Source organism: Rhinoderma darwinii, unplaced genomic scaffold, assembly GCF_050947455.1.
Source record: "Rhinoderma darwinii isolate aRhiDar2 unplaced genomic scaffold, aRhiDar2.hap1 Scaffold_643, whole genome shotgun sequence".
In the NCBI taxonomy this organism is placed as follows: domain Eukaryota; kingdom Metazoa; phylum Chordata; class Amphibia; order Anura; family Rhinodermatidae; genus Rhinoderma; species Rhinoderma darwinii.
Genome location: NW_027464199.1, coordinates 27,135 through 47,396, shown reverse-complemented (window position 1 = coordinate 47,396; position 20,262 = coordinate 27,135). Strand labels below are relative to the sequence as shown.

Here is a 20,262-nt window from a genome sequence, read left to right as displayed (position 1 = left end):
GGGGAGAGATGTGACCTGAAAAACTGGCGTCCCATCTCTCTCCTGAACGTGGACTACAAGATCCTCGCCAAAGTATTGGCCAACAGACTGAAGGTTGTCATCGGACAGATCATCGGATCGGACCAAACCTGCGGCATTCCTGGCCGTAGGGTGGCCGACAGTCTTGCCCTGGTGAGGGACACGGTGCATTACATGCAAAGCCGCCGTACACACGCGGCCCTGGTCAGTCTGGATCAGGAGAAGGCTTTTGACCGGGTCTCTCACGAATTCATGGGTAAGGCTCTGCGTAGGCTGCGGCTTGGCAGGTTGTTCTGTTTGTATGTTAACCTGATGTATTGCGACATTTACAGCTCGGTGCTGGTGAACGGCTGGAAGACTGACCCCTTTCCTGTATCGTCGGGGGTTAGACAAGGCTGTCCTCTTTCACCTCTCCTTTTTGTTTGTGTTATAGAGCTCTTCGCAGAGGCTATCCGGCAGAATGGAGAGATCAGAGGGATCACCGCACCAGGTCCAGGACACTTCGAGGTCAAATGCTCGCTGTACATGGACGACGTGACCGTCTTCTGCGCTGACCAGAGTTCGGTGACTGCACTCGTCCAGACCTGTGAGGAGTTCGGACGCGCTTCAGGGGCAAAAGTCAACTGCGGGAAGTCGGAAGCCATGCTCTTCGGAAAGTGGTACCTGCCTTCTCCTGCCTCCTTCCCGTTTACTATCAAGCCGGACTTCATCAAAATTCTGGGAGTCTGGTTCGGTAAGGAAGGTGCAGCCCTAAAGTCGTGGGAAGAACGCTTGGCCAAAGTCAACCAAAGGATCGGACTGTGGAGCCTCAGACAACTCACTATTGAGGGCAAAGCAATGGTCCTGCGTAACGAAGTCTTGCCTGTGCTACAATACACTGCACAGGCATGGCCCCCTCTTGCCACCGTCTCGAGGGCCATTACCAGGACTGTGTTTCGCTTCATCTGGGGCTCGAAAATGGACAGAGTAAAGCGGACTGTTATGTACAAGGAGCCCCGCAAAGGTGGGAAGGGTATACCCGACATTCCCACTCTGCTGCGGATCGCTTTTGTATGTGACTGTGTTCGTAGGACTCTGAGGACAGCAAACGGCTCTGCGGGCAAGGCCATGTCCCGCTACTTCCTCCTTCCCCTCTGGCGAGGTTTTGGCTGGGACAAGTGGGACAGCTCCTTCCCTTACAACTGGCACGCTCCCTGGTTCTACGGAGATGTCGTCCGGTTCGTGAGGGAGCATCAACTGGAGGGTCTTAAGCCCGACTTGTGGAAACCTAAGACGATCCACAAGCACATCAGAGCAAAGGACTCACTGGAGTCTGTTCCAGGGCTTCATGCCGACACGTTGGAGACTGTTTGGACTAACGTGTCATCTGGCAGGTTGACCAACGGGCACAAGGACATTTCATGGATGGCCATCCAGGGAGGACTGCCTCTTAGGTCATTCATGCATGCCCGCAACCTGTGCAAGACCCGGTACTGCCCCAGGTGCCCCTTCACGGAGGAAACATCTTTGCACATTTTCTGGCAGTGCCCCTTTGCACAGGGTCTGTTGAAAGCCTTGGAACATGAACTCAAGGACTCAGTACCCAGGAACAGACTGTCGTACCGCTCGGTACTTTATGGACTATTCCCTGGGAATACCACGGATGGAGCAATCCAGGAAGCCTGGCGCCTTATGAACTGCTTTAAGGACGCTATATGGTTTGCCAGGAACCGTCTGATTTTGCGGAGAGAGAGTGTGTCCGTCCAGGACTGCCGCAGGCTGATCCACAGCCTGCTCAGAGACTATTCCACCTGGGACAGCCCGGACGTCGATGAGGAAGAGGACTGATACTCCCCTTCCCCCCACTCTCCCTTCTTGTGTGTTGTCTTTCAATAAAGCTTCGGGCCTGTGATTTCCCCCTTCCCTATCCCCTCCTACCCACTCCCCTATCCCATCACTTGTCTGTAATGCTTTGTTGTTTGGCTTTAGTGAATGCAAGAATGTTAGTGTAGCATGTGGTGTAATGTATAGCATAGGCTAGCCTGTACTGTGTATTATACTGTCATGTTATGTTTGACGACTGTTATTATTTATTATTTGCTGCTTCATGGCTTGCGCTGCGTCGCAGTAATGTTTGTATGATGACGATTGATTGTCAATAAAGCATTTTTCAATCAAAAAATCTGTTCTTATCAGTTTAATATCTGATACGTCCCCTATCTGGGGACCATATATTAAATGGATTTTTAGAACAGGGAGATGGAAATAGAGCTTGCTCTGTCCACTCCACGCATTGACCTGGTATTGCAGTATTTCCAGGACCGGTGCACCCTTTCCTTATGTGTTGACTAAAAGCAGATTCCAAAAGTGTTTTTTCTCTTTGCCATTGTTTCTGTCTTTCTGAAGGGATCTCCCCTTTTAATCCCATTATTTCAACACCTGTTGGACAATGCATTTGTACAGTCATGTGTGATAATGAGCTCATTTATTAAATGCAATTAATTAATACATTGCCACCTCTTGTTGTGTGTGTGTGTGTGTGTCTTCTGTGTTTCTGTGTTTCCGGCATTTCACATTGGAACAGCTCATTCACCTTCCTTGTCTTCTCTCCGCCCTCCCTCCTAGGTAAGTTAAAGAGCTGCACCTGAGCCAGCCACTGATTGATGCAGCACCACAGTCAAATAGTGGAGTAGGGGAACAGCAAACAGCCATTAAAGCAGCCAGCCGCCTACCCGCCACAATGGACCTACCTGTGTACACTAGATGGATGTGATGGAATGTACTGTCGTCCCTACATTTCAAGAAGAAGTAAGAATTGCAGTTGCAACAAAGCCTTGCTTGCCTACAAAGAGAGCAGCAATTTGGATTTGTTACTTTGTTACCTGGAAGAATAACAAACTGTGCAAGGATGGAGGTTGTAGGAGCAAGGAGAACAAGTTGTCTGTAAAGTTGGTGGATGCCTATTTTCCATTTTGCAGTCCCTTGTCTCCCTCTTGTGGCCTCCTGGAGGCAACTAGCTGTGCAAAAAAAAGACAGCCTGGCGGCCGGCTGTTGCAGTGTTGCCCTCTCAGGCAACACTGAGTGACTGACTGAGCCTCACCGTCTTATATAAAGTTCAGACGGAACTTTGCACGTGTCATAGTGGAGCCCTCAGGATTCCAGAGCCAGCTTTCTGACATCATAATGGGGCCTCAGAGATAAAAGCCTGGGCCCAGGCAGTGTTGGTCAGTGCTGCTCAGCAGGCAGCACCTGACTGGATTAAAGCTGATACAAGGTGTGAAAGGAGAAGGGGTGGCAGTGGGCATGCACTTACTGCTACTGCTGCCGCCGCCAGTATTTGCACGGCAGGAGGGCATTTGGGCGTTGCCAAGAAGGCGTTTTTATGTAGATTCCTCCTCTTTCAGCACTGCATTGTGGTGCAAGCAAAAGAAGCAAATCCTGTGTAGCTTCCTCTCCGGCCTTTATTCACCTCCCTCCCGCTTAGTAGCTGTAAATGTGTGTGAGCCTGCAGGGCCCCATGGAATTGCCTAGGAGTAGGCTGAATCAATCGCTGCAAGGGGTGAACAGCAGTATTAGGCAGGCTCGGTCAACGGCCGGCCCATTCGGGTTATCGCTTCTCGGCCTTTTGGCTAAGATCAAGTGTAGTATCTGTTCTTATCAGTTTAATATCTGATACGTCCCCTATCTGGGGACCATATATTAAATGGATTTTTAGAACAGGGAGATGGAAATAGAGCTTGCTCTGTCCACTCCACGCATTGACCTGGTATTGCAGTATTTCCAGGACCGGTGCACCCTTTCCTTATGTGTTGACTAAAAGCAGATTCCAAAAGTGTTTTTTCTCTTTGCCATTGTTTCTGTCTTTCTGAAGGGATCTCCCCTTTTAATCCCATTATTTCAACACCTGTTGGACAATGCATTTGTACAGTCATGTGTGATAATGAGCTCATTTATTAAATGCAATTAATTAATACATTGCCACCTCTTGTTGTGTGTGTGTGTGTGTGTCTTCTGTGTTTCTGTGTTTCCGGCATTTCACATTGGAACAGCTCATTCACCTTCCTTGTCTTCTCTCCGCCCTCCCTCCTAGGTAAGTTAAAGAGCTGCACCTGAGCCAGCCACTGATTGATGCAGCACCACAGTCAAATAGTGGAGTAGGGGAACAGCAAACAGCCATTAAAGCAGCCAGCCGCCTACCCGCCACAATGGACCTACCTGTGTACACTAGATGGATGTGATGGAATGTACTGTCGTCCCTACATTTCAAGAAGAAGTAAGAATTGCAGTTGCAACAAAGCCTTGCTTGCCTACAAAGAGAGCAGCAATTTGGATTTGTTACTTTGTTACCTGGAAGAATAACAAACTGTGCAAGGATGGAGGTTGTAGGAGCAAGGAGAACAAGTTGTCTGTAAAGTTGGTGGATGCCTATTTTCCATTTTGCAGTCCCTTGTCTCCCTCTTGTGGCCTCCTGGAGGCAACTAGCTGTGCAAAAAAAAGACAGCCTGGCGGCCGGCTGTTGCAGTGTTGCCCTCTCAGGCAACACTGAGTGACTGACTGAGCCTCACCGTCTTATATAAAGTTCAGACGGAACTTTGCACGTGTCATAGTGGAGCCCTCAGGATTCCAGAGCCAGCTTTCTGACATCATAATGGGGCCTCAGAGATAAAAGCCTGGGCCCAGGCAGTGTTGGTCAGTGCTGCTCAGCAGGCAGCACCTGACTGGATTAAAGCTGATACAAGGTGTGAAAGGAGAAGGGGTGGCAGTGGGCATGCACTTACTGCTACTGCTGCCGCCGCCAGTATTTGCACGGCAGGAGGGCATTTGGGCGTTGCCAAGAAGGCGTTTTTATGTAGATTCCTCCTCTTTCAGCACTGCATTGTGGTGCAAGCAAAAGAAGCAAATCCTGTGTAGCTTCCTCTCCGGCCTTTATTCACCTCCCTCCCGCTTAGTAGCTGTAAATGTGTGTGAGCCTGCAGGGCCCCATGGAATTGCCTAGGAGTAGGCTGAATCAATCGCTGCAAGGGGTGAACAGCAGTATTAGGCAGGCTCGGTCAACGGCCGGCCCATTCGGGTTATCGCTTCTCGGCCTTTTGGCTAAGATCAAGTGTAGTATCTGTTCTTATCAGTTTAATATCTGATACGTCCCCTATCTGGGGACCATATATTAAATGGATTTTTAGAACAGGGAGATGGAAATAGAGCTTGCTCTGTCCACTCCACGCATTGACCTGGTATTGCAGTATTTCCAGGACCGGTGCACCCTTTCCTTATGTGTTGACTAAAAGCAGATTCCAAAAGTGTTTTTTCTCTTTGCCATTGTTTCTGTCTTTCTGAAGGGATCTCCCCTTTTAATCCCATTATTTCAACACCTGTTGGACAATGCATTTGTACAGTCATGTGTGATAATGAGCTCATTTATTAAATGCAATTAATTAATACATTGCCACCTCTTGTTGTGTGTGTGTGTGTGTGTCTTCTGTGTTTCTGTGTTTCCGGCATTTCACATTGGAACAGCTCATTCACCTTCCTTGTCTTCTCTCCGCCCTCCCTCCTAGGTAAGTTAAAGAGCTGCACCTGAGCCAGCCACTGATTGATGCAGCACCACAGTCAAATAGTGGAGTAGGGGAACAGCAAACAGCCATTAAAGCAGCCAGCCGCCTACCCGCCACAATGGACCTACCTGTGTACACTAGATGGATGTGATGGAATGTACTGTCGTCCCTACATTTCAAGAAGAAGTAAGAATTGCAGTTGCAACAAAGCCTTGCTTGCCTACAAAGAGAGCAGCAATTTGGATTTGTTACTTTGTTACCTGGAAGAATAACAAACTGTGCAAGGATGGAGGTTGTAGGAGCAAGGAGAACAAGTTGTCTGTAAAGTTGGTGGATGCCTATTTTCCATTTTGCAGTCCCTTGTCTCCCTCTTGTGGCCTCCTGGAGGCAACTAGCTGTGCAAAAAAAAGACAGCCTGGCGGCCGGCTGTTGCAGTGTTGCCCTCTCAGGCAACACTGAGTGACTGACTGAGCCTCACCGTCTTATATAAAGTTCAGACGGAACTTTGCACGTGTCATAGTGGAGCCCTCAGGATTCCAGAGCCAGCTTTCTGACATCATAATGGGGCCTCAGAGATAAAAGCCTGGGCCCAGGCAGTGTTGGTCAGTGCTGCTCAGCAGGCAGCACCTGACTGGATTAAAGCTGATACAAGGTGTGAAAGGAGAAGGGGTGGCAGTGGGCATGCACTTACTGCTACTGCTGCCGCCGCCAGTATTTGCACGGCAGGAGGGCATTTGGGCGTTGCCAAGAAGGCGTTTTTATGTAGATTCCTCCTCTTTCAGCACTGCATTGTGGTGCAAGCAAAAGAAGCAAATCCTGTGTAGCTTCCTCTCCGGCCTTTATTCACCTCCCTCCCGCTTAGTAGCTGTAAATGTGTGTGAGCCTGCAGGGCCCCATGGAATTGCCTAGGAGTAGGCTGAATCAATCGCTGCAAGGGGTGAACAGCAGTATTAGGCAGGCTCGGTCAACGGCCGGCCCATTCGGGTTATCGCTTCTCGGCCTTTTGGCTAAGATCAAGTGTAGTATCTGTTCTTATCAGTTTAATATCTGATACGTCCCCTATCTGGGGACCATATATTAAATGGATTTTTAGAACAGGGAGATGGAAATAGAGCTTGCTCTGTCCACTCCACGCATTGACCTGGTATTGCAGTATTTCCAGGACCGGTGCACCCTTTCCTTATGTGTTGACTAAAAGCAGATTCCAAAAGTGTTTTTTCTCTTTGCCATTGTTTCTGTCTTTCTGAAGGGATCTCCCCTTTTAATCCCATTATTTCAACACCTGTTGGACAATGCATTTGTACAGTCATGTGTGATAATGAGCTCATTTATTAAATGCAATTAATTAATACATTGCCACCTCTTGTTGTGTGTGTGTGTGTGTGTCTTCTGTGTTTCTGTGTTTCCGGCATTTCACATTGGAACAGCTCATTCACCTTCCTTGTCTTCTCTCCGCCCTCCCTCCTAGGTAAGTTAAAGAGCTGCACCTGAGCCAGCCACTGATTGATGCAGCACCACAGTCAAATAGTGGAGTAGGGGAACAGCAAACAGCCATTAAAGCAGCCAGCCGCCTACCCGCCACAATGGACCTACCTGTGTACACTAGATGGATGTGATGGAATGTACTGTCGTCCCTACATTTCAAGAAGAAGTAAGAATTGCAGTTGCAACAAAGCCTTGCTTGCCTACAAAGAGAGCAGCAATTTGGATTTGTTACTTTGTTACCTGGAAGAATAACAAACTGTGCAAGGATGGAGGTTGTAGGAGCAAGGAGAACAAGTTGTCTGTAAAGTTGGTGGATGCCTATTTTCCATTTTGCAGTCCCTTGTCTCCCTCTTGTGGCCTCCTGGAGGCAACTAGCTGTGCAAAAAAAAGACAGCCTGGCGGCCGGCTGTTGCAGTGTTGCCCTCTCAGGCAACACTGAGTGACTGACTGAGCCTCACCGTCTTATATAAAGTTCAGACGGAACTTTGCACGTGTCATAGTGGAGCCCTCAGGATTCCAGAGCCAGCTTTCTGACATCATAATGGGGCCTCAGAGATAAAAGCCTGGGCCCAGGCAGTGTTGGTCAGTGCTGCTCAGCAGGCAGCACCTGACTGGATTAAAGCTGATACAAGGTGTGAAAGGAGAAGGGGTGGCAGTGGGCATGCACTTACTGCTACTGCTGCCGCCGCCAGTATTTGCACGGCAGGAGGGCATTTGGGCGTTGCCAAGAAGGCGTTTTTATGTAGATTCCTCCTCTTTCAGCACTGCATTGTGGTGCAAGCAAAAGAAGCAAATCCTGTGTAGCTTCCTCTCCGGCCTTTATTCACCTCCCTCCCGCTTAGTAGCTGTAAATGTGTGTGAGCCTGCAGGGCCCCATGGAATTGCCTAGGAGTAGGCTGAATCAATCGCTGCAAGGGGTGAACAGCAGTATTAGGCAGGCTCGGTCAACGGCCGGCCCATTCGGGTTATCGCTTCTCGGCCTTTTGGCTAAGATCAAGTGTAGTATCTGTTCTTATCAGTTTAATATCTGATACGTCCCCTATCTGGGGACCATATATTAAATGGATTTTTAGAACAGGGAGATGGAAATAGAGCTTGCTCTGTCCACTCCACGCATTGACCTGGTATTGCAGTATTTCCAGGACCGGTGCACCCTTTCCTTATGTGTTGACTAAAAGCAGATTCCAAAAGTGTTTTTTCTCTTTGCCATTGTTTCTGTCTTTCTGAAGGGATCTCCCCTTTTAATCCCATTATTTCAACACCTGTTGGACAATGCATTTGTACAGTCATGTGTGATAATGAGCTCATTTATTAAATGCAATTAATTAATACATTGCCACCTCTTGTTGTGTGTGTGTGTGTGTGTCTTCTGTGTTTCTGTGTTTCCGGCATTTCACATTGGAACAGCTCATTCACCTTCCTTGTCTTCTCTCCGCCCTCCCTCCTAGGTAAGTTAAAGAGCTGCACCTGAGCCAGCCACTGATTGATGCAGCACCACAGTCAAATAGTGGAGTAGGGGAACAGCAAACAGCCATTAAAGCAGCCAGCCGCCTACCCGCCACAATGGACCTACCTGTGTACACTAGATGGATGTGATGGAATGTACTGTCGTCCCTACATTTCAAGAAGAAGTAAGAATTGCAGTTGCAACAAAGCCTTGCTTGCCTACAAAGAGAGCAGCAATTTGGATTTGTTACTTTGTTACCTGGAAGAATAACAAACTGTGCAAGGATGGAGGTTGTAGGAGCAAGGAGAACAAGTTGTCTGTAAAGTTGGTGGATGCCTATTTTCCATTTTGCAGTCCCTTGTCTCCCTCTTGTGGCCTCCTGGAGGCAACTAGCTGTGCAAAAAAAAGACAGCCTGGCGGCCGGCTGTTGCAGTGTTGCCCTCTCAGGCAACACTGAGTGACTGACTGAGCCTCACCGTCTTATATAAAGTTCAGACGGAACTTTGCACGTGTCATAGTGGAGCCCTCAGGATTCCAGAGCCAGCTTTCTGACATCATAATGGGGCCTCAGAGATAAAAGCCTGGGCCCAGGCAGTGTTGGTCAGTGCTGCTCAGCAGGCAGCACCTGACTGGATTAAAGCTGATACAAGGTGTGAAAGGAGAAGGGGTGGCAGTGGGCATGCACTTACTGCTACTGCTGCCGCCGCCAGTATTTGCACGGCAGGAGGGCATTTGGGCGTTGCCAAGAAGGCGTTTTTATGTAGATTCCTCCTCTTTCAGCACTGCATTGTGGTGCAAGCAAAAGAAGCAAATCCTGTGTAGCTTCCTCTCCGGCCTTTATTCACCTCCCTCCCGCTTAGTAGCTGTAAATGTGTGTGAGCCTGCAGGGCCCCATGGAATTGCCTAGGAGTAGGCTGAATCAATCGCTGCAAGGGGTGAACAGCAGTATTAGGCAGGCTCGGTCAACGGCCGGCCCATTCGGGTTATCGCTTCTCGGCCTTTTGGCTAAGATCAAGTGTAGTATCTGTTCTTATCAGTCCTTGTAAGGATAGATAGCTCGGAGAACCACTGGGGGCTATAAACACTAGCTTAGCGATCCAAGAGCGTTCCAGACGAAGCCGGCGACGAACTGCGGAGAAGAACCAGCGAAGACGACGATCCAGAAGGGAGAAGCCGCCATCGGGGAAGAAGCTCCGGGAGATCGCTGCCGGGAAGAAGAAGGAGAACTTCGGAGAAGAGCCGCTGCTGAAGGGGATCTTCGAAGAAGCTCGGCCGCAGAAGAAGAAGCTCGACGAGGAACCGCTGCGGAAGAAATTTCGTGGAAGAACCTCGGCCAGCAAGGAGAAGATTTGCATAGCTCCGCCCCCTTCGGGAAAGAGCTATCGAAGATCCTCCCCAAGCGACAGGAACAGCTGGAAGAAGCCATGGCCTCAACCAGCAACCCTGCCACCCAGAAGAAGAAGGCTGATGGACCAGGTGAGCCGACCCAGGCCAGGACATCTCCTCCTGAAGCCTCCTCAAGCCAACAGGCCACCAGGAAGCCGAACCAGGCTGCTCCAACCCTGGAGCCCTGGATGAAGCAGACGGTGGCCCTGAAGCTGAAGGAGGTGGACGGGAGAGTGCCGGACATGACGGAAGAAGTGTTCTGCCAGAAGATGCTCCTGGACCAGGGCTTCGCTAAGCCGGAGACCATCAGCATCCAGGCCTTCATGACCGGGATGTTCTTCGTGACCTTTGCTTCGATCAACATCTGCAGAAGGTACTGGGAGATGGTGAAAGCGGCGAGGCCTGAATCCCCTTTCTCTCGCTTTGTGGGCAACTGCCCTGTCCAAAGAGAGGAAAGGCGGGTGACGGTCTCAATGCGGAACCCACACACCCCCGGCAAAGACATCACCACGCTCCTGAAGCGGTTCTGCACAGTGGTGAGGGAACCCACCCACATCCTGAACGGACTCGGCTTCTGGACTGGCAAGTGGTCGGTAATCGTCCGACTGAACAAGGATTCGAGCGCGGAAGACGGCCTCCAGCACCTGCCCCAGTCATTCTCGCTGGGCAACTCCTACGGCCTCATCTACTACCCGGACATGCCGCAGATCTGCAGGAGATGCAGCAAGAAGGGTCATTCGGTGAAGGACTGCAAGGAGGACGCCTGCAAGAACTGCCGGGTAACAGGACACGAGACCAAAGACTGCCCGAAACGGACAATGTGCAACCTCTGCGGACAAGCAGCCCACTCTTACAAGGACTGCCCGAAGAGGGATCGATCCTGGGCAACTGTAGCGGCGAAAGCTCCGGCCAGAGGGAACCCCGCCCCAACCAGAGCTCCAGCGGCGCAGAAGACCGGGAATAAGAAGGATGGTAAGAAGACGACAGTCCCTCCCCCCCGCCTCCCGGCCCTCCCTCGCCCTACCCTTCCCACCCTCCCTCGCCCGGCCCTCCCCACCCCCCCGTCCCCAACCCCTGTCACCCCCACTGAGGCTCTCACCTTCTCCTACCCACCCATCTCAGTGGTCCTGTCACCTGCACCTCTCCCAACCCAGCCTCCCTTCTCCCCAGCTCCAGCAGCACTAACATCTTCCCCTCCAGCTGCTGGAGTCCTCTCCCTGGAGGATTTTCCCCCTCTTGTCTCCTCAGGTGCCATCCAGAGGAAGAGAAAGGTGAGGGACAGCCCAGCGGCTGAGTCCTCAAAGCGACAAGTCGTGGAAATCTGCGAAGACTCCCTTGCGCAGCAGGAGGAAATGGAGCAGATGGTGGAGGAACTCGTGTCTGAACCTGAGGTCATCGACTTCACAACAGACATCCAGGTGGCTACAATCCTGGAACAATTTCTGTCAGAGGGCCTGCTGGATCTTTCGGACCCGCCAGGCGAGGAGGATCCGCCCGACCGGACTGGTAACTAAGGTGTATCGTTTGCACTAGCCTTCTTTATTCTCCCCCATGGCTGCTAAACTTAACATCTTTAGCCTCAATGTGAGGAGTGTTAGAGATAGGACTAGATGTCAGATGGTGCTAACTTTTCTTTCCAAGCAGTCGAGTGATGTATTTATGCTGCAGGAATGTACTCTCCCCTCTTCCAGGTCATACCATCATCTGGCCAGGCAGTGGACCCATGGCCCGTCCTACTGGTCTGGTGGGGGCGACTGTAAGTCTGCAGGGGTTGCCATCCTGATTAGGGGAGGCGTATTTACTGTTGACTCTGTCCAGGAGCTCGCCTGCGGCCGCTTGTTGGTCGTAGACGGTTCCTGGGCGGGAGAGCCGATTAGGCTCATCAACGTGTACGCCCCCCCTATGAAGGCTGAGCGCCTGGAACTATTCCAGACCCTGCGGACCCAGCTCGCCACCACTAGGGCAGTGGTGATGGCCGGGGACTTCAACTGCCCCATCGAAGAGGATGGACGAAGTTCCGGCACTTCAATCAAGCTGGATGTCAGTTCCAAACTGCTTATCGAGATGGTAACCGAAGCATCCTTGCAGGACGTTGTGGGCTCCATGGGGATCGGCTCTGTGAACTATTCATGGAGCCGACCCGATGGCTCACTTCGTTCTCGGATTGACTTTGTGTTCACCTCCCGGGCAGTCAAGCAGCATGGGCACTCCATGGTCCCCTGCTTCTTCTCTGACCACAGGGCCATTCTCTTCCAGGGTGCCATCGGCCACGGTTTTCCTCCCGGCCCTGGCTCCTGGAAGCTGAATTGTGCCCTGCTGGAAAGAGAGGAGGTACTGGCGGAACTTAGAGACGCCTATATTGTTTGGAGGAATGATAAAGTTTTCTTTGACAAAACCTGTGACTGGTGGGAATATGTTAAAGTTGAATTTCGTTGTTTCTTTCAGGCAAAAAGTCGCCAACAGGCGTGTGAGAGGAAGAGAGACTTCAGAGAGATGCAGCGTCAGCTGCGATCCCTGCAAGACCTCCTTCAATGCGGCTGGGACGTCAGGAAGGAGCTGGAGGAAGCCAAAAAGGGCCTGAAAGGGCACTTTGAGGAGGAATCCAAGCGAATTGTCTTTCGTTCCAAGGTGGAGAACCTGGAGAAGGGTGAGAAATGTAACTCGTTCTTTTTCAGGAAACTCCATGCCGGCCACACGCCCCTGAAGGAACTCCGAGATGAGACCGGAAACATGCATTCTGGGAAGAAGGAGGTGATGGGAGTCGTCACAGACTACTACCGAAGCCTCTACTCCCGGAAAACCACTGACCCCGAAGCCGCCGATAAATTCCTGTCAGGTATCACTAATCATCTTGATCCTGCAGGTACGGAGGCTATGGACGTACCCCTGACGGTGGAGGAACTGCTCTCTGCCGCTAAATCCTTCAGACCCGGCAGGACCCCGGGCAGTGATGGTCTCCCAGCAGAGCTCTATGTAGCGCTGGGGGACTTGATCTGTCCGGACCTGCTGGAGCTCTATGAGGAGATGGTGGTGGAGGGTAGAATGCCACCGTCCTTGAGAGAAGGCATGATCACGATCTTGTATAAGCGGAAGGGGGAGAGATGTGACCTGAAAAACTGGCGTCCCATCTCTCTCCTGAACGTGGACTACAAGATCCTCGCCAAAGTATTGACCAACAGACTGAAGGTTGTCATCGGACAGATCATCGGATCGGACCAAACCTGCGGCATTCCTGGCCGTAGGGTGGCCGACAGTCTTGCCCTGGTGAGGGACACGGTGCATTACATGCAAAGCCGCCGTACACACGCGGCCCTGGTCAGTCTGGATCAGGAGAAGGCTTTTGACCGGGTCTCTCACGAATTCATGGGTAAGGCTCTGCGTAGGCTGCGGCTTGGCAGGTTGTTCTGTTTGTATGTTAACCTGATGTATTGCGACATTTACAGCTCGGTGCTGGTGAACGGCTGGAAGACTGACCCCTTTCCTGTATCATCTGGGGTTAGACAAGGCTGTCCTCTTTCACCTCTCCTTTTTGTTTGTGTTATAGAGCTCTTCGCAGAGGCTATCCGGCAGAATGGAGAGATCAGAGGGATCACCGCACCAGGTCCAGGACACTTCGAGGTCAAATGCTCGCTGTACATGGACGACGTGACCGTCTTCTGCGCTGACCAGAGTTCGGTGACTGCACTCGTCCAGACCTGCGAGGAGTTCGGACGCGCTTCAGGGGCAAAAGTCAACTGCGGGAAGTCGGAAGCCATGCTCTTCGGAAAGTGGTACCTGCCTTCTCCTGCCTCCTTCCCTTTTACTATCAAGCCGGACTTCATCAAAATTCTGGGAGTCTGGTTCGGTAAGGAAGGTGCAGCCCTAAAGTCGTGGGAAGAACGCTTGGCCAAAGTCAACCAAAGGATCGGACTGTGGAGCCTCAGACAACTCACTATTGAGGGCAAAGCAATGGTCCTGCGTAACGAAGTCTTGCCTGTGCTACAATACACTGCACAGGCATGGCCCCCTCTTGCAACGGTCTCGAGGGCCATTACCAGGACTGTGTTTCGCTTCATCTGGGGCTCGAAAATGGACAGAGTAAAGCGGACTGTTATGTACAAGGAGCCCCGCAAAGGTGGGAAGGGTATACCCGACATTCCCACTCTGCTGCGGATCGCTTTTGCATGTGACTGTGTTCGTAGGACTCTGAGGACAGCAAACGGCTCTGCGGGCAAGGCCATGTCCCGCTACTTCCTCCTTCCCCTCTGGCGAGGTTTTGGCTGGGACAAGTGGGACAGCTCCTTCCCTTACAACTGGCACGCTCCCTGGTTCTACGGAGATGTTGTCCGGTTTGTGAGGGAGCATCAACTGGAGGGTCTTAAGCCCGACTTGTGGAAACCTAAGACGATCCACAAGCACATCAGAGCAAAGGACTCACGGGAGTTTGTTCCAGGGCTTCATGCCGACACGTTGGAGACTGTTTGGACTAACGTGTCATCTGGCAGGTTGACCAACGGGCACAAGGACATTTCATGGATGGCCATCCAGGGAGGACTGCCTCTTAGGTCATTCATGCATGCCCGCAACCTGTGCAAGACCCGGTACTGCCCCAGGTGCCCCTTCACGGAGGAAACATCTTTGCACATTTTCTGGCAGTGCCCCTTTGCACAGGGTCTGTTGAAAGCCTTGGAACATGAACTCAAGGACTCAGTACCCAGGAACAGACTGTCGTACCGCTCGGTACTTTATGGACTATTTCCTGGGAATACCACGGATGGAGCAATCCAGGAAGCCTGGCGCCTTATGAACTGCTTTAAGGACGCTATATGGTTTGCCAGAAACCGTCTGATTTTGCGGAGAGAGAGTGTGTCCGTCCAGGACTGCCGCAGGCTGATCCACAGCCTGCTCAGAGACTATTCCACCTGGGACAGCCCGGACGTCGATGAGGAAGAGGACTGATACTCCCCTTCCCCCCACTCTCCCTTCTTGTGTGTTGTCTTTCAATAAAGCTTCGGGCCTGTGATTTCCCCCTTCCCTACCCCCTCCTACCCACTCCCCTATCCCATCACTTGTCTGTAATGCTTTGTTGTTTGGCTTTAGTGAATGCAAGAATGTTAGTGTAGCATGTGGTGTAATGTATAGCATAGGCTAGCCTGTACTGTGTATTATACTGTCATGTTATGTTTGACGACTGTTATTATTTATTATTTGCTGCTTCATGGCTTGCGCTGCGTCGCAGTAATGTTTGTATGATGACGATTGATTGTCAATAAAGCATTTTTCAATCAAAAAAAAATCTGTTCTTATCAGTTTAATATCTGATACGTCCCCTATCTGGGGACCATATATTAAATGGATTTTTAGAACAGGGAGATGGAAATAGAGCTTGCTCTGTCCACTCCACGCATTGACCTGGTATTGCAGTATTTCCAGGACCGGTGCACCCTTTCCTTATGTGTTGACTAAAAGCAGATTCCAAAAGTGTTTTTTCTCTTTGCCATTGTTTCTGTCTTTCTGAAGGGATCTCCCCTTTTAATCCCATTATTTCAACACCTGTTGGACAATGCATTTGTACAGTCATGTGTGATAATGAGCTCATTTATTAAATGCAATTAATTAATACATTGCCACCTCTTGTTGTGTGTGTGTGTGTGTGTCTTCTGTGTTTCTGTGTTTCCGGCATTTCACATTGGAACAGCTCATTCACCTTCCTTGTCTTCTCTCCGCCCTCCCTCCTAGGTAAGTTAAAGAGCTGCACCTGAGCCAGCCACTGATTGATGCAGCACCACAGTCAAATAGTGGAGTAGGGGAACAGCAAACAGCCATTAAAGCAGCCAGCCGCCTACCCGCCACAATGGACCTACCTGTGTACACTAGATGGATGTGATGGAATGTACTGTCGTCCCTACATTTCAAGAAGAAGTAAGAATTGCAGTTGCAACAAAGCCTTGCTTGCCTACAAAGAGAGCAGCAATTTGGATTTGTTACTTTGTTACCTGGAAGAATAACAAACTGTGCAAGGATGGAGGTTGTAGGAGCAAGGAGAACAAGTTGTCTGTAAAGTTGGTGGATGCCTATTTTCCATTTTGCAGTCCCTTGTCTCCCTCTTGTGGCCTCCTGGAGGCAACTAGCTGTGCAAAAAAAAGACAGCCTGGCGGCCGGCTGTTGCAGTGTTGCCCTCTCAGGCAACACTGAGTGACTGACTGAGCCTCACCGTCTTATATAAAGTTCAGACGGAACTTTGCACGTGTCATAGTGGAGCCCTCAGGATTCCAGAGCCAGCTTTCTGACATCATAATGGGGCCTCAGAGATAAAAGCCTGGGCCCAGGCAGTGTTGGTCAGTGCTGCTCAGCAGGCAGCACCTGACTGGATTAAAGCTGATACAAGGTGTGAAAGGAGAAGGGGTGGCAGTGGGCATGCACTTACTGCTACTGCTGCCGCCGCCAGTATTTGCACGGCAGGAGGGCATTTGGGCGTTGCCAAGAAGGCGTTTTTATGTAGATTCCTCCTCTTTCAGCACTGCATTGTGGTGCAAGCAAAAGAAGCAAATCCTGTGTAGCTTCCTCTCCGGCCTTTATTCACCTCCCTCCCGCTTAGTAGCTGTAAATGTGTGTGAGCCTGCAGGGCCCCATGGAATTGCCTAGGAGTAGGCTGAATCAATCGCTGCAAGGGGTGAACAGCAGTATTAGGCAGGCTCGGTCAACGGCCGGCCCATTCGGGTTATCGCTTCTCGGCCTTTTGGCTAAGATCAAGTGTAGTATCTGTTCTTATCAGTTTAATATCTGATACGTCCCCTATCTGGGGACCATATATTAAATGGATTTTTAGAACAGGGAGATGGAAATAGAGCTTGCTCTGTCCACTCCACGCATTGACCTGGTATTGCAGTATTTCCAGGACCGGTGCACCCTTTCCTTATGTGTTGACTAAAAGCAGATTCCAAAAGTGTTTTTTCTCTTTGCCATTGTTTCTGTCTTTCTGAAGGGATCTCCCCTTTTAATCCCATTATTTCAACACCTGTTGGACAATGCATTTGTACAGTCATGTGTGATAATGAGCTCATTTATTAAATGCAATTAATTAATACATTGCCACCTCTTGTTGTGTGTGTGTGTGTGTGTCTTCTGTGTTTCTGTGTTTCCGGCATTTCACATTGGAACAGCTCATTCACCTTCCTTGTCTTCTCTCCGCCCTCCCTCCTAGGTAAGTTAAAGAGCTGCACCTGAGCCAGCCACTGATTGATGCAGCACCACAGTCAAATAGTGGAGTAGGGGAACAGCAAACAGCCATTAAAGCAGCCAGCCGCCTACCCGCCACAATGGACCTACCTGTGTACACTAGATGGATGTGATGGAATGTACTGTCGTCCCTACATTTCAAGAAGAAGTAAGAATTGCAGTTGCAACAAAGCCTTGCTTGCCTACAAAGAGAGCAGCAATTTGGATTTGTTACTTTGTTACCTGGAAGAATAACAAACTGTGCAAGGATGGAGGTTGTAGGAGCAAGGAGAACAAGTTGTCTGTAAAGTTGGTGGATGCCTATTTTCCATTTTGCAGTCCCTTGTCTCCCTCTTGTGGCCTCCTGGAGGCAACTAGCTGTGCAAAAAAAAGACAGCCTGGCGGCCGGCTGTTGCAGTGTTGCCCTCTCAGGCAACACTGAGTGACTGACTGAGCCTCACCGTCTTATATAAAGTTCAGACGGAACTTTGCACGTGTCATAGTGGAGCCCTCAGGATTCCAGAGCCAGCTTTCTGACATCATAATGGGGCCTCAGAGATAAAAGCCTGGGCCCAGGCAGTGTTGGTCAGTGCTGCTCAGCAGGCAGCACCTGACTGGATTAAAGCTGATACAAGGTGTGAAAGGAGAAGGGGTGGCAGTGGGCATGCACTTACTGCTACTGCTGCCGCCGCCAGTATTTGCACGGCAGGAGGGCATTTGGGCGTTGCCAAGAAGGCGTTTTTATGTAGATTCCTCCTCTTTCAGCACTGCATTGTGGTGCAAGCAAAAGAAGCAAATCCTGTGTAGCTTCCTCTCCGGCCTTTATTCACCTCCCTCCCGCTTAGTAGCTGTAAATGTGTGTGAGCCTGCAGGGCCCCATGGAATTGCCTAGGAGTAGGCTGAATCAATCGCTGCAAGGGGTGAACAGCAGTATTAGGCAGGCTCGGTCAACGGCCGGCCCATTCGGGTTATCGCTTCTCGGCCTTTTGGCTAAGATCAAGTGTAGTATCTGTTCTTATCAGTTTAATATCTGATACGTCCCCTATCTGGGGACCATATATTAAATGGATTTTTAGAACAGGGAGATGGAAATAGAGCTTGCTCTGTCCACTCCACGCATTGACCTGGTATTGCAGTATTTCCAGGACCGGTGCACCCTTTCCTTATGTGTTGACTAAAAGCAGATTCCAAAAGTGTTTTTTCTCTTTGCCATTGTTTCTGTCTTTCTGAAGGGATCTCCCCTTTTAATCCCATTATTTCAACACCTGTTGGACAATGCATTTGTACAGTCATGTGTGATAATGAGCTCATTTATTAAATGCAATTAATTAATACATTGCCACCTCTTGTTGTGTGTGTGTGTGTGTGTCTTCTGTGTTTCTGTGTTTCCGGCATTTCACATTGGAACAGCTCATTCACCTTCCTTGTCTTCTCTCCGCCCTCCCTCCTAGGTAAGTTAAAGAGCTGCACCTGAGCCAGCCACTGATTGATGCAGCACCACAGTCAAATAGTGGAGTAGGGGAACAGCAAACAGCCATTAAAGCAGCCAGCCGCCTACCCGCCACAATGGACCTACCTGTGTACACTAGATGGATGTGATGGAATGTACTGTCGTCCCTACATTTCAAGAAGAAGTAAGAATTGCAGTTGCAACAAAGCCTTGCTTGCCTACAAAGAGAGCAGCAATTTGGATTTGTTACTTTGTTACCTGGAAGAATAACAAACTGTGCAAGGATGGAGGTTGTAGGAGCAAGGAGAACAAGTTGTCTGTAAAGTTGGTGGATGCCTATTTTCCATTTTGCAGTCCCTTGTCTCCCTCTTGTGGCCTCCTGGAGGCAACTAGCTGTGCAAAAAAAAGACAGCCTGGCGGCCGGCTGTTGCAGTGTTGCCCTCTCAGGCAACACTGAGTGACTGACTGAGCCTCACCGTCTTATATAAAGTTCAGACGGAACTTTGCACGTGTCATAGTGGAGCCCTCAGGATTCCAGAGCCAGCTTTCTGACATCATAATGGGGCCTCAGAGATAAAAGCCTGGGCCCAGGCAGTGTTGGTCAGTGCTGCTCAGCAGGCAGCACCTGACTGGATTAAAGCTGATACAAGGTGTGAAAGGAGAAGGGGTGGCAGTGGGCATGCACTTACTGCTACTGCTGCCGCCGCCAGTATTTGCACGGCAGGAGGGCATTTGGGCGTTGCCAAGAAGGCGTTTTTATGTAGATTCCTCCTCTTTCAGCACTGCATTGTGGTGCAAGCAAAAGAAGCAAATCCTGTGTAGCTTCCTCTCCGGCCTTTATTCACCTCCCTCCCGCTTAGTAGCTGTAAATGTGTGTGAGCCTGCAGGGCCCCATGGAATTGCCTAGGAGTAGGCTGAATCAATCGCTGCAAGGGGTGAACAGCAGTATTAGGCAGGCTCGGTCAACGGCCGGCCCATTCGGGTTATCGCTTCTCGGCCTTTTGGCTAAGATCAAGTGTAGTATCTGTTCTTATCAGTTTAATATCTGATACGTCCCCTATCTGGGGACCATATATTAAATGGATTTTTAGAACAGGGAGATGGAAATAGAGCTTGCTCTGTCCACTCCACGCATTGACCTGGTATTGCAGTATTTCCAGGACCGGTGCACCCTTTCCTTATGTGTTGACTAAAAGCAGATTCCAAAAGTGTTTTTTCTCTTTGCCATTGTTTCTGTCTTTCTGAAGGGATCTCCCCTTTTAATCCCATTATTTCAACACCTGTTGGACAATGCATTTGTACAGTCATGTGTGATAATGAGCTCATTTATTAAATGCAATTAATTAATACATTGCCACCTCTTGTTGTGTGTGTGTGTGTGTGTCTTCTGTGTTTCTGTGTTTCCGGCATTTCACATTGGAACAGCTCATTCACCTTCCTTGTCTTCTCTCCGCCCTCCCTCCTAGGTAAGTTAAAGAGCTGCACCTGAGCCAGCCACTGATTGATGCAGCACCACAGTCAAATAGTGGAGTAGGGGAACAGCAAACAGCCATTAAAGCAGCCAGCCGCCTACCCGCCACAATGGACCTACCTGTGTACACTAGATGGATGTGATGGAATGTACTGTCGTCCCTACATTTCAAGAAGAAGTAAGAATTGCAGTTGCAACAAAGCCTTGCTTGCCTACAAAGAGAGCAGCAATTTGGATTTGTTACTTTGTTACCTGGAAGAATAACAAACTGTGCAAG

The 20,262-nt window shown here is 50.1% G+C and overlaps 7 non-coding genes and 3 pseudogenes across 7 annotated transcripts; all 10 read left to right on the top strand.

Moving 5' to 3' along the window:
- The first annotated feature begins 2,157 nt into the window (after nt 1-2,157).
- On the top strand, nt 2,158-2,332 carry LOC142726887 (U2 spliceosomal RNA; annotated as a pseudogene).
- Nucleotides 2,333-3,606: 1,274 nt separating this feature from the next.
- On the top strand, nt 3,607-3,797 carry LOC142726933 (U2 spliceosomal RNA). Its single transcript, XR_012877141.1, has one exon. It is a non-coding gene; the product is annotated as a U2 spliceosomal RNA (small nuclear RNA).
- Nucleotides 3,798-5,071: 1,274 nt separating this feature from the next.
- Nucleotides 5,072-5,262, top strand: LOC142726931 (U2 spliceosomal RNA). Its single transcript, XR_012877140.1, has one exon. It is a non-coding gene; the product is annotated as a U2 spliceosomal RNA (small nuclear RNA).
- A 1,274-nt stretch (nt 5,263-6,536) lies between these two features.
- Nucleotides 6,537-6,727, top strand: LOC142726930 (U2 spliceosomal RNA). Its single transcript, XR_012877139.1, has one exon. It is a non-coding gene; the product is annotated as a U2 spliceosomal RNA (small nuclear RNA).
- Nucleotides 6,728-8,001: 1,274 nt separating this feature from the next.
- On the top strand, nt 8,002-8,192 carry LOC142726929 (U2 spliceosomal RNA). Its single transcript, XR_012877138.1, has one exon. It is a non-coding gene; the product is annotated as a U2 spliceosomal RNA (small nuclear RNA).
- A 1,274-nt stretch (nt 8,193-9,466) lies between these two features.
- Nucleotides 9,467-9,568, top strand: LOC142726907 (U2 spliceosomal RNA; annotated as a pseudogene).
- Nucleotides 9,569-15,117: 5,549 nt separating this feature from the next.
- On the top strand, nt 15,118-15,295 carry LOC142726892 (U2 spliceosomal RNA; annotated as a pseudogene).
- Nucleotides 15,296-16,569: 1,274 nt separating this feature from the next.
- LOC142726928 (U2 spliceosomal RNA) lies at nt 16,570-16,760 on the top strand. The gene has a single exon (XR_012877137.1). It is a non-coding gene; the product is annotated as a U2 spliceosomal RNA (small nuclear RNA).
- Nucleotides 16,761-18,034: 1,274 nt separating this feature from the next.
- On the top strand, nt 18,035-18,225 carry LOC142726927 (U2 spliceosomal RNA). Its single transcript, XR_012877136.1, has one exon. It is a non-coding gene; the product is annotated as a U2 spliceosomal RNA (small nuclear RNA).
- A 1,274-nt stretch (nt 18,226-19,499) lies between these two features.
- LOC142726925 (U2 spliceosomal RNA) lies at nt 19,500-19,690 on the top strand. The gene has a single exon (XR_012877134.1). It is a non-coding gene; the product is annotated as a U2 spliceosomal RNA (small nuclear RNA).
- The last annotated feature ends 572 nt before the right edge of the window (nt 19,691-20,262 follow it).